We start from the raw sequence: 17419 nt of genomic DNA on the forward strand, positions 1-17419 counted from the left end.
GTCAAATCATTCATGTGAACTGGTAGATGACCCCCTCCCCCTGGCTACTTATGGCACAAGGTCCGAAATTGAATTAAGCATAAGATAGCTATCACCCAGTGTCAAGATTACCTGTCCTCACGCCAAATAAGCCATCCGTAATTGTAAACCTAACATTCTTTCAAAGTAATGTACATTCAGGTGGGGAGCCTACCCTCCCCCAATGTTTGCTTAAACAAGAATCGTGATAAAGCTATAAGCTCACTGATGACCGGTCCGGCCGTGGAATAGCATTTGAGGCAAGGTTAGGTCATGAAAACTACGTGCATGCGCAACTTCACTTAAGGCCGAACACAAGGAAGACAAGGGTCATATATCCTAGGTAATCATTCTCGAAAACAACATATCTTGGGTAATCAAGCAACATAAAGGAGCATCTCACGGTCCACTATATATAATGCCTCTTCTTGGCGGTGGTGTCTATTCAGCTAGATTATCTTCCCAACGAGTTGGATTACCTTTGGCCAGAAGGTGTCTTGGCATGCAAAAGTCGGCGAAGTATTTATATCCGTGTTATGCACTTCTTCTCGAGTATCCGCTTCTCAACGGTCCACACGCATCTTGTTTCTCGGAGAAAGGTTTATGCATGATCTCATTTTCTTTGTTATCCAATCCAATCTGCAGTCTGCTTACATAGGCAACGAAAAGTTGATCATAAAGCGAAAGATATAGATCTTGGAAAAGAAGAACGCAGTAGGAATAAAGAGAGAAACAAATCAGAATTATTTGTGGACCAAAGGAGGACACAGCTCTATGTGATAGCACTAGTTGCAAGTGAAATGTTCGATCCTGCGGAATACTTTCACATGTTGGGATCCTCATGCATGCTAATTGCTTTGCCAAGGACTCTCGTCCTCATGTTCCATGCTCAACAGCTTGGGCCCAAAACTATCTACCCGCTCTTGATATGCTTGTGTGAGGGTCAGTTTGCTCCAAAATTTTGGTTGTGCGTGGTGGATGCCATGGGTGTCCCGTCATGGGATCAGAAACTCAGGATCAGCGAGAGGTCATCGTCTGCAACTGCAACGGTCGATCTCTAGAGAGATGTGTGCATCATTCCTGCCGGCATAGCGTAGCTCTGGGATCTCGTCAGCATGCTCGATCGATTGGCAAAGCTAGGCAGAATCTGCCCGCTCCTCATCTTGTCCAAGTAACATACACTAGTAACATACACATATTCCTAGACTATGTTACTGCCTTCATAGTGAGTAGTAACATAGGTGTGGTGTCATGCAAAGCTTCATTTATTAGGTTATAGACTCATACTGCATTGGGACATGTGATGTTACAGTAACTAGCTAAGTTACTCCAACTATCTCTTTCTTCATTAACTCATTGCCACATACACAAATTTGTTGAGTTGGACTTGAAGTTATTGCTAAAGTTACTCCCATTGTAGCTAAAGACAGCAGGATGACTGCATGACTCCATTGAAGAAGAACGGCCAAGTACATAGAGAAGGTCAGAGACCAAATACAAAGGAAAATAAAAAATAGAGCAGGAACTGAGCTTTGCTCACAGCATCCTTAACTGCCCAAGGCTATCCTACGTACCCACCTGCAGATCATAACGGGAGAGGACTTGGCAGTTGGTATGTCACAGTTAGGCTACATAAGCTCGCTGTCAACACTTGTCAAGATCTCCCCAGCTAATAATGCAGACGTCTTGACCTGATTTGGTGCCTGTCTAGCTAAGTACGTAGCTAGGAATCTTATCTTCTGCAGGTTGCATGTCACAGATACATTCATCACATCTTCCGTTGTCTCTGTCTCACAAGCTTGCGATTGACACGCAGCTCGATCACACACACCAGTCAGAGTACTTGCGCGTAATCAGATATAAATGGAACATGGCTGTTGCCTGTTGGTCTGACTCTGACGGAGCATGCCATGCCAGCATTTTTTCAAACGTGAACATTGGGTGAGTACGATGTGCGCGCGCGTCGTATTTTCCTTGGTCGTTCCAGTTAGAGGGATATTGGTTTCCATGGTATTACCTCACAAATCTAAGACAAGCATTTGAGACGGAGGGAGTACATCCATTGAAAGAAAAATAGCGCGCTATAGCGCCGTTAATAGCATTGTTATAATGTGTAGAGAATTGTCTTGTTAAATAAATTAGTGTACAAATGTTTTGCTAATAGCATAATTTAAGGGGCGGACCCATTTTTTATAGCGCGCTATGTTTTTTCTTGAGTACATCGCAGTGGGAACCGTGGAGAACTCTGAACTGAAGAAACAGAGGAGCAGACATCAGCAGCTGAATGCTAGCTAGCGTGGCATTACCTGATGTGGCCTCGTCAAAATAGGATGCACTGTTGGGAACAAAAAATGGCGTCAGTGTACATTCAACTCCAGACAACAACATCTTCTGCTAACGACCGTCATCCATTGACCCCACATGCATCATCACATGATACCATGATTACCACCTCTTCTACCTCTGCCGAGCCTGATCAATTTCCAACAGCTTATGAAATTGCTAATGGAGCTCGAGCTACATGGAGTATATTATACACATGATTTGTTTTTGCACAGTTCACATCAAAACGTATCTTGTGATGAAATTTATGCACATGTAACATACATCTATAAGTATATGTGTATTTATTCTCAGATTTTTATGAAATTTAAGTAGTTGATTTTTTGAAAATTTCAGGCTCCATGGAGCCGGATAGCGAAAATCAACTCTCGGTATTATAGTGGGCAAATTGAGCACCCTATCTGCAAAAGGAATTCATCCGATCGGTGTACATGGCACTCACAGTCCCACACCACTTACTACTAAGATGGTGCCAGACTGCCAGTCACATTACCTTGAAGCCGATGGTTGCTTGCTATGAAATATTCCGATGTTTGTCTGATTGCACACTTAGAGCATCTCCAACCGTTCAGCCTCCCAGGGCGCAGAAAAAGAGCGGCCTGGGAGCGAATCGGCGCTAGGTTGGCCCCTGGGGTGACCTAGCTCCCAGCCACACCCCCAGGCGCCGCCCCTCAGCCGCGGCAAATTCAAACATAGATCATTCCCGCTCACAAAATAGACGCCACAAATCCGGCGATCACGCGGCCACAAGTTTGGCGTACAACAAACAGAAAGGACGCGCGTGTGCATCAGACGGCGAGGTCGGCCTCCGGCGTCGGCGGCGTCAGCGTGCGCGGGCTTGGCGGGGTCTCTGCACTGGACGGCGTCGGTGTGGCTTCTGTGCTGCGGGTGTTCTCGGCGGCCTCATCATCAGTCGGGCTTGGCGTCGGCGTCGGCGTGGGCGTCGTCGTCGATGGAAGCTGGTTCAGGATGAGGCCCCGCTCCGTCAAGTACCACGCCTTGACCGCCTCGTCGGTGCTCTGGAGTATGTCCGCCCCGCCCAGCAGGAAAGCCAGGTCGGTGTTTCTCTTCTTCATGATGACGTTGGTCCGGAGTAGGTCGAGCTTGATGGCGCTGCTTGACATCAACGCCGACCACCGCGCCTCAGTCTTCTCTTCATGAAGGACAGCCCGGGCGGCGAGGCAGTGCTCGATGGACTCCTGCACTCGAGAGCGTGGCCGCGTCGGCGTGTTTCCCCTTCTTGGCACCTTTGTTGCCGCCCGGCCGCCCTTCTGATGCGTCCACAGTCGGCGCGTCCGGCTTACAGGTCTCCTTGGCCTTGTCGAGGGTGCGCCGGACTTCCGCCCACTTCTCGCACATGTCTATGCGCTTGTAGACGTAGAGGTACTTGAATTCGGCGTCGTTGTTGCCCTGCCGATACAAGGCGAACATGCGCATCAAATGCGCGGAGGAACAAACAGTTGGCGGGCGCACACGGCGAGGAGAGGCGGAAGACCGGCGTGGCATACCTGATCCTCAACGCTGGCGCCGCTCTCCGGGCGAGCCGCGACCTCCTCGGCGATCCCATGCCATTTGTTGCACGCCCCCAATGGTTTGCCATCGCCTTCGACCCGCGCTGCATGTAGACGCCTTTGAAGTAGGGGTCGATGAGCTGGCGCTCGTCGAACTCGGTCTTGATGCGCTCCCAGTACGTCTCGATGCTCTGGTTTGTGCCGGTGGTCGGGTCGAGACAGACGACTTTCCATGCTTCGGCGAGGCATTCCTCCTCCTTGGACGCCCACTTGATGCGCGGCTCGCCGGACCTGGCCGCCCGCTTCTTCTTCTTGCTCCTCCTTGCCGGAACAGTCGCTGGCTCCTCCTCCTCCTCCTCCTCGTCCTCCTCCTCCTGCTCCTCCTGCTCCTCCTCGCCGTAGACGTAGCCGAGCTCGTCTTCCATGCCGCTGCTCAGATCCATGGTGTCATCCGGGGTGGCGAACCCGGGAGATGCGGCGGCCGCGGCCGAGCCTGTCGCGATGATGTCATCCATGTCGGTCTCGGTCTTGTAGGTGTCGCCGAGGTGCGAGAAGGGCAGCGCGCCACGGCGGAGAGGGGGCGTCGGGGAGGACGCGTAGGCGGGCGGCGAGTAGTTGTATGGAGGGTACTGCACGCCGGTGAAGGCGGGCGTGGGCGTCCGCTGGGCCGGGTGTCCATGGGGAAGGTGACGTTGGGGTTGAACCCACCGTGCGCATCCTCGTTGGCGTAGCCCGGTGAGGGCGTACATCCCCATGGCTGCGGCGACGGAGAACCAACGCCTTGCTGGCCCCAGGGCGCGTACTGGGCGTGGTTGCCGGGTGGGTTCCTCATCCCCGCGCGAGTCGCGTCGGCCGCGGCTTGGTCCGCCGAAGCCGCTGCCGCCGCCCGCGCCACGTTGTCATGGGCCTTCTTGGCGATCGCCCGGTTCCGCTGGTCGGCGATGACCGCCTCTCGTCGCTGAACTTCCACCCTCCACTCGACGTTCGTCATGCTCGGTGGCTTGGATGGCGGTGCCCTCGACTTCCTCTGCTTCGGCTGGGCGACGGGGGCGGTCGCGGTTGCCGCGACGCGGGGGGCGACGTACTTCTTCGGTGGCATGGCGGCGGAGGCGGGTGGGAGATTGGTGGGAGGAATGAAGAGAATGGGAGAGAAGTGGGGGAAAAGCGGGATGAAACGGCGGGAAGAGACGCTCGACTCGCCGAAAGGGCGGACCCACGCGACCTTTTTCTTGTGCTGGTGCCCCCAGGCGCCCCGCAGGGCGCCGGGTTCGGTCTGGGTCCGCCGGCACCAGTTTCAACCCGAGCCGGCGAAAAACAAGTTGGTGCACTAGCAGGAAACCCGCTGGAGATGCCCAAATTCGAACATTTCCTACGGGGCAAAAACCTGCTAGCATTGGATAAAAGCTCAAGGTCACTACTTATTACAGGTGAAAACATCAAACATATCAAATCCCAGGAAATAACCAGCACTACGCCCCCGTGAGCAGCAACGGACCACCACCACCACCACCCATCTTCGCACGACCATCGCCAGGAGATCTGACTACGTCACCACGACCCTTTCAAGCAACAACGGCAACACTTTGCGCGCGATGCCAAATCCAAAATTGCACACCTCGGTGATAGTTGTAGCTCGAAATGAATCGACAACGCTATGCAAAGGGACACTACCACTGAAGGAAAAAAAGACAAGGTATTTGAAGGATGAGTAATCAACCGGTGACCTAATAAAGCGAAATGGTAGAGAAATAACATTATACTGTAGTAATCAACTGACTTAGCTGTGTCATGCTTCAACCTAAACTGCCAGTGTATGTACTTACATGAACTATAAGTTGATGTATACGGAATGTAAAACAGTATTACTTTGAATTTTTTCAAAGCAATTAGTAGTTAACCATAAGGTAATTAACTAGAGCTCTTTTAAAAAAAAAATTAGAGTTCGATCAAATTAAGTAGTAGTTCAAAAAATTCGATGTCCAGTAGTAGTTTGAGTTACCTTATTCAGCGTGGGCTTGTTGGGATTCATGTCGAGAGCTTTACGAAGCGTAGCCTCCGCAGCCTCCATCTCCCCCATCCGATCCTTAGAAAAACTCAACATGATAGTTATCTGTTGAAGCGAAGAGAGGTTCTCCAAGCCCAAATCGAAATACCCAGACTGATGCAAGGTATCCGGCGTTCCGAGATGCAGCTCGAGAATCTGGAGCTTCTGCATGGCTCCCGGTGCAAAAACCACCTCCGCGTGTTGAACGTACCTCAACTCTGTTAGACACCTGAACGGATAGCCGGTAGCACCGATGACTGGCCATGCTTGTCTCTGTCGTGGTGTGTGTCTGCACACATCCATGTTGAGATGACGGAGGGATGGTAAGCAACCAAGGACATGAAGGTCCTCCTCGCCCAGTGTGTTCAACACGATTACAATGTATGAAAGACAGGAGAGTGAGGACATCCATCTTGGAACCGAAGAAGCCCTGCAATACGGTGCAATGAAGCGACGAAGCTGTTGAGGTCCTGGTAGCAATAAATTTCCACATTCAGGATCCTCGGTGATACGACAACCATTTACTTTTAAGCTTTGGAGATTGATGAGGCTAGATAGACAGCGACGGAAGGGCTCCTCAAAACTCTTGTTCCATTCAATGACTTTCATATCAAGGCACCTTAGCTCGGTCAGCCCAGACAGATCAATCAGGACAGATGGAGACATGACAATCACCGATTTCAACTCTTGTAGAGATTTCAGATTCTTAGAGCCATATGGTACTCTTATCCAACTATTAACACGCAGGTACACCAGATGACACAACTGTTCAAAAGTTGATGGCAACTCCTCTATTTCAGTCTCGCCTATGTCCAATACCTGCAAAAGTTGAAGATTTGCAATCTCTCTTGGGATCTCGGTGATATAAGTTCCATATAGCCACAAGTACCTCAGGTGAAACATACTGCATATAAGCATAGAGTGGTGATCATCCACCTGCTTACAGTTGGTTAAATCCAATGCACTTAAGAGTGGAAAGCTTGAAAGTGGTGGCAACAAAGAAAATGATTTTTTGAACACTGTAAGGGACCTCACATGGGACATATTCATTGTAGAGAGCACCTTGGCATCTTCTTGCTTGCTGGTATGGAGGGATAGTCGGCGGACCTTTACTGGCAAAGACTCATACTGATGACCACCTAATGTTGTCATAAAATTCTCTTCTTGTGACAAACAAGTGATGAGATCAAGAACCATGTCATGTACATGACAATGGCTTGCCTTCTTTTTTGAAAAACCAAAACCACCATACCATTTACTATTCATTGTCTGGATCAAGCTTTTGTTAATAAGTTCATCGAAATATTGCTCTCCTACTTCATACAAGCTCTCCCCTTGTTTTGGCTGAATAAAACCTTCACCCACCCACTTCCATATTAAATATTTTCTCTTGAATATGCAATCCTCTGGATACAAACTTAGATATAATAAGCAAATCTTGAGAGGAGCAGGCAGATCATAGTAGCTAACATATAATATCCTTCTCATGCCATTCACATCTGGATTATTTTCCAGCCCGGTGCCCATTGACTGGTACACTTTGGACCAGTGTGCACTGTCATGTCTTTCTGCCAACAAGCTGGATATCGTAATGATAGCTAATGGTACTCCACCACATTTCATTAAAATTTTCTCTGATACTTCGATCAATTGTTTATGAGGGCTTTCATATTCCTTTCCAAATATTATTTGGTAGAATAATATTTTTGAGTCCATAATAGAAAGAGGTTTCATCTCATAAACATCACCATCTTCTTTGGCAACATCTAGAATGCGGGTTGTGGTGATTACTCTACTTCCACACTCATTCTCAATCAAAGCACATCTAATATTTTTCCAGGCTGATTTATCCCATATGTCGTCTATAACAATGATGTACCTATGAGAAAATACCAAATGATCATATATATTAGTGGTTGTATTTTTATATGTTCTCGTTATTTGAACACCATTGAGATATTTTAAGCAAAACATGTTAATACAAAAGGGTGCAATTAGGACTTTAGTGACGGTACCACCTATATGAATCAAAAATTTGTTCACAGATGGCTTTCACCACAGAAGAGAAAAATATCAATGTACTATGGACATGGAGTGTATTCTTTTTTATTCGTGCGGTTTAGAAGTGTCAGGCTAGCAAGGCACGCAATAAGAGCCTTGTTCCAAGTGACTAATTTTACCCTGTAATTTTGTTGCTGATGTGCCATAGATAACCCATTTTAAACTTTAATTTAGTCTTTTACAATCTAAGTAGCTCATTCTCCTACATTTACCTATTGAACCGTTTTTTTCATCTTGACACATCTAAGATCCACTTGGTAAAATTTAATAACACATCATGACATACCAGAATAAAATCAATGAATTATGTTAAGTGTTGAGAAACAGAAGCACATGTATTCAATTCTAGCCTAGACTTGAGCGAGACTTGTCCCTAAAATTCGAAAATACATGACAATATTATAAATTATGCCTACATTGTTTCAATTTTGAAGATTTCACAATATTTAGGGAATTTAAATTTTCTCTTTCTGAAAGCATTCATTAAATACAATGTAGAAATTCAAACAGTTAGGTTACTTTTATATTACAATTCTACAAGAACTAGTGTACAAAGATTACTTGCTTTGGAGTTATGGATATGATATTATATTTAAAAAAAGATGATCACAGGGGCAGGAAATGGATGAACTAGAAAAGAATTATCTAAAAGTGTTTAAAAGAACAATATAATACAATTGTTAAATCAATACTACTGGTTTTAGCAAAAATAAGAAGTACATAGTTATGTAAATTATGTTCTCACAATGTTTGTTACAGTTAGCCTAGCACACACAAAGGTTCAAAATAGACGTTAGTAGGCTCATATCGGTTTGGCCTGAAAGACTAATACGAATAATATTGCGGCCAATGATACAAACGACCATGATTACATATAGGCCATTAGTCTTAACTACCCGTGCTGTTTATTTGATTTCTTAAACATCTAGCCTTACGAGGAACATGCTCACAATTAGTTGTAAGTAACCGAGGGAATGTTGGTTAGGATACTAGCTTACGTTTTAACCACAAACATCAATTTAAGGAGGTAATTAGAACTCACGAAGAACATATAAAAAATCCAAGGAGCATGATAAACACATACCTCTTGTTCCGAAGGTATTCTCTGATTTCAGTAATGAGTTCTGCTTCTCCCCAGTTTGACTCGTTGATATTATGATACCAGTTCTTGTCAAGTTGATGGAGTAAGCTCTTCAAGATCTTCTCAATATTAGGAGTAAAAGACACCGAGACAAAAGCTCCACAATCAAAATCCCCTTTAAGCTTCTGATACACCGCATTTGCAAGAGTTGTCTTGCCCAATCCTCCGAAACCGACGACGGAGACCATCTTGAGTTGCTTGGCCGACGCCTCATCGCCCTTTCTCAACATCTCCACCAGCTCATTGCTCTTCTCTTCGGTGCCAATGAGCTCAGTAGCCTTTTTGTATAAGGCTAATTGGCGAAGGCTATCGGTGGTTGTGGTGGTTGGCCTAGCAGGAACTGTGTCGACCTTGTATGTCTCACGCCGTTTACTGACCTCCTTGACGCGGCTCTTGATGTCCCTAACATCGGTGAGTATCGTGTGGCGGATCTTGGCTTTCGTCAAGAGGTTGAGGCTCCTATCGATGAAGCCCATGAAGGTGTGCAATTTGTCTAGCCCGTCGGTGCGTATACGCACCATGAACTTGTCGACGCTGTCCTCGAGATCGTGCGACAGGTCCCGCACCTCCTTGGCCCAGAGCTTGACCTGGACGTCCGGCGGCTGGTCTATTGGCGCCTGCGAGACCTTGACGAGGGCCGCCTGCATGCTCTCCATCTCGACTTTGAGGAACATGATCTCGCCCCTGGCTGCCCGGTGGAGGCTGTACTCCGGCGAGAGCAGGCTGGCCAGCTTGGGCAGGAGGGTGGCCGTCATGACGAGCTGCGCCATGCTCGCTAGGTCGCGGTAGCTCTAGGTGGTGGTTGCTGATGTTTGGAGAAGTAGCAATGGATGTGATGAGCAGCACGTTGGCCTCACCTTTTATAGAGGGCACGTACATCAGGTAACGCAAGCTCGTGGTATATGAATAACTGCATCCGTGATCAAGTGGGTATACCTAATGCCCACTCGCCAACTTGCCCTCGTGGTGGTAGTATCAAGTGGAGTGGGTCGAAACCTGCCTCGATACATCATGTTATTCGGCACCTAAATTGAATAAGCTAGCGTACATCATATTAGTAGTACTAGACCGTACTCGCTACTAGTACTAACTAAATCAAAACCTCAGGATATGACGCATATGTACGACGAGCCAAGGCGCGAAACAAGGCGGAAACCACTCACGGCAAGCATGCATCGACGACGACAAGATCAAAGGACCGGCGACGACCCGTGGACTCGAGCATTAATCCGCATAATTTTGGGTGTTGTAACCACTTGTCAATAACAATGCACAAGAGGAAGCCGCCTCGTCCCTCAAAGCTGAATAATAGTACTCGTATGTAATTGTGTTCCTCGCATCCCGCAAAACAACCTCCCCTTCCCATAGACACACACGGTATATAGCACTTCGGTCGTCATCCATTCTCCATGGTATGGAAGTAGGCAATGTTAGCACTTCTCGCGAGTTCGCTACCACCAAAATACATACTCGCCCTTGTAGGAGCTTAGCGTTGAAGCCACTCCTCAGCGGTAAGACAGACGCCACATCCACTATCTAGATCTGCCTAGGATAACCCCCCTCACGTTGCGAAAGCTCGGCCTCGATATAGGCACCCCGGCACAACACCTCTTGTACTGATGCAGTGGCTGCTTTATTTATAAAGTGAGATAAAGCATATTTCAAGAGATAATTGTGTTCCTCAAAAACGATGTTTTGACTTCCCATTTTATCACTATAGGGCTAGGTAGTAAGAGAAAGAAAATAAGATGACCTCTTTACACCAAAATGATGGTTTAGTGCAGGGGATGCTGCTGCTATTTTTCTTAAATGACATTGACTCATAATGTCACCCCAAGATAATGCAAACATAATAGGCACACACTAGCCCCCTTAATATTCAGTTCCGACGAACGCTAGCGGGCAATCGTTGGGAAGAATGGCTCCATCTAGTTAGGAGACTGATGGAAGTCCAGCTTTCACAACAACCCGATGAATTACGATGGAAACTGACTAAGTCTGGAGTATTTACGGTTAAATCAATGTATATTGATGTTATTAATTCAAACTCCATTCCTACGTCCAAGCATGTTTGGGATGTCAAAGTTCCTTTGAAAATAAAAGTGTTTATGTGGTTTGTCCATAAACAAGTTATTTTAACTAAGGACAATCTCATAAAGCGTAATTGGACAGGACCTACTAGGTGTAGTTTCTGTCATCGGGATGAGACTATCAAACATCTCTTTTTTGATTGCCCGTTAGCCAAGGTACTTTGGCAGACGGTCCACATTGCTTTTAGTATCAATCCACCGAATTCTGTTTATGCGTTATTTGGGACATGGCTTAATGGGATTGAGCCTAACTTAGCGAGACATATTCGGGTTGGAGTTTGTGCTTTGCTGTGGACTATCTGGACTTGCAGAAATGATTTGGTTTTTAACAGAATATCATGTATACATTTTTTGCAGGTCATATTCCGTACTACGGCACTGATCCGTTCGTGGTCGCTACTCACCCAGACGGAGGCCAGGGAGCATTTGGTTACTGGGTCTTTCCGCTGGGAGATGGTAGCTCGGGATATATTCAACCGGTTTGGATGGCGGTCATGTAATAGGATAGACATTTAGATTTCCTATCTATTTTTTTAGCCAGCCGGTTGTGGCGTCTTTCCTCGGCTAGTTGGTGTTTCTAGCCCCTATTGGCTCTGTGTGAGCTGTCTGTGCTTTTTTATTATTTGTGGAGACCTTTGGAACCATGTTGACACTACTTTATTTGGTTAATAAGATGGCCGTATGCATCTTTCTGATGCAGAGGCCGGGGAATCACCCCTTTTCCAAAAAAAAAATAGGCACACACTTGATCTCTGTATAATTAAGATGCACACAACCATCAGAGACGCACACATACACAACAATATGCATCAAGAATTAGTAAAGTCACGGAAGACACAAAACTATGCTAAGACGTCGGTTGGGGAGGGCCAACCCGCAGAATCACGCCGTCCATGTGGAGTAAAAACATTCCTGGCAACTTGCTTCAATCACAAGTTCACCACCATAAATAGTTGGCGGTGTTTCTGTTGGAATCATTGGGCCCAAGCCTATGCTTGTCTCCTGCACTAATTTCAATAAAATATGAGGTTCATAAGCGAAAAGTTATGAAGACCACTTGCCCATGCAAATCATGTGATAACAAGATAATGATGTAAGTATTAAATGGTTTCTTTACAACACCATAGGATTTACTTTAACTCGCAAACATGGTCAAATCATTCACGATAATTGATAGATGAGAAGGATCCCCTTTGTTACTTATGACACCCAGTCCGAAATCAAATTAAGCATAAGGGCATCTCCAACGCTGACCTCCAAATCGGACACTGCATCTGTCTGCAGACAGGTGAGGACCAGTCCACGAACACTGATACGGGAACCGGTCATCCAATCTTGTACCTCAAATATCCGCTTCTATTAAACCTAATCCATGCTCGGCTAAATAACCTTCTGCCAAATATCTTTCGCCAAACATGTGAAAATAACCATGTGATTCTCTTAAAAAATAACAACGATAATTAGTAGCCTTTTGTCTGGCGGAAGACTACTAATCCATGTGCTAGCACAGCTTCCGTCAAGTACTTCAACATTTGAACTAGCTTCCACCAAATGAAGCAAGTAGGTTCCGCCAAATGAAGCACGAACTAGTAGCTTGCTTAAGCATTTTAACTAGCTTCCTCCAAATGAAGCAAGTAGCTTCCACCAAATGAACTAGTAGACAGCCTGGTTGCTTCCGCCAAATGAGCATTTCAAGAAAAAAAAGGAAGGATTTTTTTTTGAAACAAAATGATTAGTGGCTTCCGCCAAATGCCAACCATGCTAATCCCTCCATCAAACCGCATCAGCAGCCTTCCGCCATCTGACTGAGAGGAGAGGGGTACATGGTGGATTTTTATTCGTCATGTGGATCAGTGGATGCCCTGACTCCCGCAAAGCCCCCTGGTTTACTTCCGGTTTGCAGGAAACGGACATCCTAACGCATCGATGAACCGATGGGGTATCATGTTGGATGTAAGACTATGTTCAGACAAGTCAGTTCAGATGAATGCGGATGGTTTGAGAGTCTACTTTAGAGATGCGGTAAGGTAGCTACCATCCAGTGTGTTGAGATTACCTATCCGCACGGTCGATTAGCATCAATAAACACTACTAGGAAAATGCCTACTAATGGCGCACCGGTTTTGCCTACTAATGGCGCATCACCGGTGCGCCATTAGTAGCACGCCACTAGTAATTTTTACTAATGGCGCACCACTGGTGCGCCATTAGTATCTGGTATATTAATGGCGCACCATCCAGTGTGTCATTAGTATATAACACCATGCGCCATTAGTGTGCCTCCCAGGGGCCATATTTAACCATGTGCTTTGGCACACTAATGGTGCACTGCGGATGGATGCGCCATTAGTATACTTGGCATACTAATGGCGCACTCTGTAGTGATGCGCCATTAGTATGAATATTAGGTTTTATTTTTTTTACTTTTCTAATTTTTGCACATGTTACAAAATATATTATTTGACAGAATATAGACAGTAGCACACAGCAACAGCAGATTCATCGAATACAATAGAAGATTAGTCTCCGAATACAATTCATCATATTAGTCTCCGAATTCAAAAGACCGAACAAAGATAAAACATTACAAGTCTCGAGACCGCGAGTATCGAGTTTGTCAGAAGTAATACTAATCCTAACAAGTCCTACTAATCATCATCATACAACTTCTACTCGTTATTCATAACAAGTCATACGATCATCATCTTGATAGTCTTCGAACCAACCCTACTTAATTGTTCTTAGCACATGATCATCAGTATTAGGCAGGACCTAAATACCCTATTTAAGCTAAAATAGCATAAAACAATATAGACCCTGACTCTCCATTATGGAGAATGGAGATCATCCTGTCTCCAATTCTTGCGCTTCGCTTCCTTTTGCTTCCAAGAAGCTCCTTACGACTGTCCATACATTTTTCCCATCCTTTGATTTTCATGTCTTCATTTTTTTTTAGAAATCTCGTATGGACAGTTGAGATTCGTAGGACGACCTGGCTGTATGTTCAAAACATTAACACTACCTTTCAGATACATCATATGAGGCACACAATTCTCTGGGATTATCTGTTGAAAAACATAGTAATAACTTCATAGTTAGCAATGATGTACTAGTTTTAGAAGTATGCAAAAGATGCATGGATGTCGTAATAGTAAAAATCTTACCAGGGTATCTCCATGGTAGTTACCATAGTTGAACACATGCACTAGTTGCACGTATTTACCATAATGTTGAGGAGTTTGATTGTAGATATTGTAATTCTCAGTGTCAGTACAAAACCCGACCAAATGATTTTTCTCCTTGTAAGTTGTTAATTCGGAGCCATCGGTGTAGTGGGTTTTGTCTACCATCTCCCGCACATTCTTTGAACAATAAAAATAAGCTGTCAATGGAAATAAGCTGTCAACTATTTTGAAATAAACAATATAAATTAGCTAATAACTATGTTTGAGAAACTCACATAGCGGTAAAACTGGAGGCGTATCAACAAGGACCCAAATGTCCATATTGTCTTGGTTGATGTCAGGATTACCAAGATCCATGATGATAAGCATACCCTCATCAAACCATACATCTTGCAAAATGCTTTTCAATTTTTGCAACCAAAATGGGTTACGCTCTCAGAATTATATAGATTTACTTCAAAGTCCACATCGTGATGAGTCCTTAGGTGAATTTTCTTTGTTTCAGAAATTTCATGGTCTTCAAAATCCATCCTCTCCAAGACATAGCGTCTTGTATGGCATGGGATAAGCTATACTTGAATTGTAAAAGATGAAAATTACACGTTGAAATAGTTGAAGTCATGCTTAATTATGAAAATAACACTTGTCGTTGTTGTGTACCGTTTCAACTTCGAAGGTCTCCTCGAGCTTAATGCTGAAGCGCCGATCGTCGTCCAGGTGAGGCATGTCGCACATACCTCGATCTTCGTGGCACCAGTCGCACTCCGCCGGGAGACTTTCGTCGTCCCTTTCGTCGTCCGATGATGATGATGACATATCCTACGTTCATAATTCAAAACTACATCATTTAGGGTTTGTCGACACCAAGGCATCCTAAAAGCCAAGCTTTTATCATTTAGGGTTTGTCGATGCTGAGGCACCCTAAAAGCCTAAGCTTTCATTATTTAGGTTCTTATCGACACCGAGGCACCCTAAAAGCCAAGGTTTTATCATTTAGGGTTTGTCGACGTCGAGGCACCCTAAAAGCCTAAACTTTCATCATTTAGGTTTTGTCGACGTCGAGGCACCCTAAAAGCCTAAGCGTACATCATTTAGGTTCTCATCGGCACCGAGGCACCCTATAGAAGCGAAGTTAAGTTTTCATCATTTAGGGTTTATCGATGCCGAGGCACCCTAGGTTGGGCCTAATCACTTGACACTAATAACTTGGCTCTGTTGCCACCTATGTTGGGTTTATCATCTAGGCTTTATCGATGCTAACGAGAATTCTAAGTTGGGCCTAATCACTTGTCTCTATTGCCACCTATGTTTGGTTTATCATCTAGGCTTTATCGATGCTAACGAGAATTCTAAGTTGGGCCTAATCACTTGGCTCTATTGTCACCTATGGTTTAATGCAGCAAGAATGGCGGGGCAGTTGATCCTACTTAATTAAGTACTAACATACCCCGGCCCATGCATTAGTAGCAAGTACCCCATATGTCCGATTTTTAGCAAAGTCATGCTAAAATTCACGGAAAATTTCAGCATGACCTTTGCTGAAAATAAGACATATGGAGTACCTGAATTTTCCGGAACGGAAGTTAATCGACATTCCGGCAAACTCAAGGGCCTCTCGGGGTACCTGTAAAATCATCACGACACGATGGTCGGAGACAAAACCCAGCAAACTAGCACCACAATGTGCCTCTACTTTCATATGGATGAAAAGGCCAGAGACCATATGGTCCTCTGCTTTCATATGGACAAAAATCAGCTCAACTTATGTGAGCTTCCATTCCAGATCTAATAGGTCACCCAACAAAAAATCATGAATAGTTTTAGCTGAAAAAAATCATGGATTGCTGTTAACTGAAAATTAGTGAAAGAAACTGTTGCTGATCATGGATTACTGTTAATTAAAAATAGAGCATCTGGCTTGTCTTATCATGTTCACTAAGTCCACAAAAATGAATAGGTTTGGTAAACTTGAAGTACTCAACACTAAACATGGTTCAGAGCTCACTACACTACACTACATCGTGCAATGGTTCAGACCTCACTACACTAGAACAAGCTCACTACACTACACTACACTACACATGCTTAAACTCTGAACATAAACAAACACCAGCAATGCAATATGTAAACTACCTCTGTTTCTAGGAAACAAGAGTTATCATCAATGCTTTTGAGTTTATTAAGTACCTTCAGTTCTGAGTTTTAAATGTCAAAAGAGCTTCACAGAATCTTGAATCCTCCAAATCACTCTTAACAGTTCTGCATTGCACAAAGGCAGCAATGAGCCAATGATATCAGTAGCAATAATAGGTGCTTACATTCTCATAACGTCAGTATTAGTTAACCAAAATTCAACCTACAGAGTTCTAGTACAGTGAGTAACTCCCAATTCTTTTAATAGAAGCACAATTAACAACACAACTAGGGAGTCTAGGACAATGCCACCAGATAGAATTTGAAGGAAAAACGTTCTTCCAGAACCTTCAAGCCACAATCATACATAGAGTGGCTGATCATATAAGCTATATTTAAATAAACATCAACTAAACTTGATGACAAGAAAAACTACAATCACATTGATACAAACTAGAGCATATAGCAATAGTAAATTGCTGCTCCATATAGCAATAGTAATGCACCTAATCAACATCGTAGAGCATCCTATTACAAACTTGTTCTGATCCTGCAAATTAATGGGGAGGAAGAACTAGGGAGGGAGGGAATGGTAATGGTTCAGAGAAGAACAATAGTAATGCTCCATATAGCAATAGTAATGCTCCATATGTTCTAATCCATATAGCAAGAAGAACTAGGGAGGGAGGGAATGGGGAGGAAGGGTGGAGAGGGAGGAAGGAGGAGAGGTACCTGGGCGGGCGTGGCCAGTCGCCAGAGGGGTCGGGGTCGGGGTCGGCGGCGGCGTCGAAGGGGTGGCTCGAGGGCGTCCGAGCTCGTCCGGGTCCTCGTAGTCGAAGAGCAAGACGACGGCGGTCCTCCTGGGCGCCTCGGTTGGTCATGGGGAGGCCGGC

At 45.2% G+C, this 17419-nt stretch overlaps 1 pseudogene; it reads right to left on the minus strand.

The window, feature by feature from the left end:
* Positions 1-2736: 2736 nt before the first annotated feature.
* Positions 2737-9922, minus strand: LOC119303950 (annotated as a pseudogene).
* Between the last annotated feature and the right edge of the window lie 7497 nt (positions 9923-17419).

The sequence above is a fragment of the Triticum dicoccoides genome, chromosome 5A (genome assembly GCF_002162155.2).
Source record: "Triticum dicoccoides isolate Atlit2015 ecotype Zavitan chromosome 5A, WEW_v2.0, whole genome shotgun sequence".
Classification (NCBI taxonomy): Eukaryota; Viridiplantae; Streptophyta; class Magnoliopsida; order Poales; family Poaceae; genus Triticum; species Triticum dicoccoides.